This window comes from Sceloporus undulatus, unplaced genomic scaffold (genome assembly GCF_019175285.1).
Source record: "Sceloporus undulatus isolate JIND9_A2432 ecotype Alabama unplaced genomic scaffold, SceUnd_v1.1 scaffold_19240, whole genome shotgun sequence".
Lineage (NCBI taxonomy): Eukaryota > Metazoa > Chordata > Lepidosauria > Squamata > Phrynosomatidae > Sceloporus > Sceloporus undulatus.
The window spans coordinates 1-1768 of record NW_024822155.1 but is presented as its reverse complement, the minus strand read 5'-3'; the positions used below and the strand labels follow the sequence as shown (position 1 = coordinate 1768).

The window sequence follows — 1768 nt, the reverse complement described above, 5'->3', positions numbered from 1 at the left end:
TATATATATATATATATATATATATATATATATATAATATTTGGATGCTATTTTGTGCATTTTGGGTGCTATGCTGTAGAAGCAGGATATGGACTTAATGGAAGCACAATGAATTTACTACTATTATGACATATACACACACACACACACACACACATGTATATATATATAGTATAACATACTGTATAATGTATATATTTGCTTCTTTTCTCCTTTTTTGCCTTTATTAATGTTGATATGTTCTTAAATATTTTTTAACTCATTTCTAAATTATTATTTTCCTTTTTAAGGATTAAAAAAAAAAATCTCAGCTAGCAGAGGATGGTTTCGATCCATCGACCTCTGGGTTATGGGCCCAGCACGCTTCCGCTGCGCCACTCTGCTGCTTGCAATTCTTGGGTCACCTAAATACTATATAAATGCCATTCATATCCTACACATGCGCAGATCATTTTATGCTGTTTCAGTCTTCCCTTTTCAAGTCTCCCTCTAGTGGTGCATCCATTTCTCGCTCGCGCCTGCGCATTGTATACCTACGTACGCCCCGCCCCTTTCTCTTTTTCCCATTGGTTACACATTCCGAGCACGACTATTGGCTAATGCCTGGGGGGGGGGAAATGGAGGCTGGTCCGAGTGATAGGCAGTTAGAACAACCAATGAAACTAGGAGTCTAACACAGCGGTGGGCAAAGGTGGAATATGAGACGCTGATTGGGTGAAACTCAAGTCTAAACGCCTGAGGGGGGATGAAGGCTAGGATAGGCATCCAGAAGAAGAGTCGTAGTGATAGGCAGTGAGTACACCCAATGAAATCACAGATTTCTAACCGAGGGTGGGTTGAAGTGAAATACGAGACGCTGATTGGGTGAAAGTACAGGTTAATGCCTGGCTAAGGTAGGGGTCCATGAGAAGAGTCGTAGTGATAGGCAGTGACCACAACCAATGAAATCACACCATTCCAACAGAGGGCGGGAAAATGTTGAATCCGAGACGTTGATTGGGTGAAAGTCGGTGGATGAAGGCGAGGATTGGCGTACAGGAGAACTGTCCCCGTGATTGGCAGTCATAGGACCCAGTAAAATTACAGAGTACTAACTGGGAGGTGGGGGAAAGGTGGAACGCGAAGCGGTGATTGGGTAAAAGTCGAGGCTAATGCCTTGGGGGAATGAAAGCTAGGATTGGTGTACAGGAGAACGGTCCTAATGATTGGCAGCGGGTAAGCCCAATGAAATCACAGAGTTCTAACTGAGGGCGGGGAAAGGTAGAATACAAGACGTTGATTGGGTGAAACGGGCCTAATGATTGGCAGCGAAGACACCCAATAAAATTACAGAAAGGGTGGGAGAAAGTTAGAATGCAAGGCTCTGATTGGGTAACGTTCGGGGAACCTATGAGGGCGAGGTTTACTCTCTGCAGGGAACCAATCGCGGCGTCGCTTCTTGCGAGGCGAACCAAAGCGGCGGGCGCAAGGCCGGCTATTCTTTTCCCTTCGGAGCGGTTGACGATAAGTGGAGGGCGCCATGAGGTAAGAACCGGGACCGAGAGCGGAAAGGAGCGGAAAGGTTTAGCAATGACATTAAATAACCAAAGCCTGGGGCCACGAAGGACTGCATTTCCCAGCATCCCCTTCCAGGGCGGCTAAAGCGGCCTCGAAGCGGGTCATTTCTGCAAGTGTGGCTTGGGCCACTGTTGTTATGGCCCTGTTTTGGGAGGAGGGAATAGATGGGCATTTCATGATGTGTTTTGCGTTGGGTTTTTATCGTTATTGT

General features: G+C 46.0%; 1 non-coding gene across 1 annotated transcript; it reads right to left on the bottom strand.

Moving 5' to 3' along the window:
* Positions 1 to 312: 312 nt before the first annotated feature.
* Positions 313 to 384, bottom strand: TRNAM-CAU. The gene has a single exon. It is a non-coding gene; the product is annotated as a tRNA-Met (tRNA).
* Between the last annotated feature and the right edge of the window lie 1384 nt (positions 385 to 1768).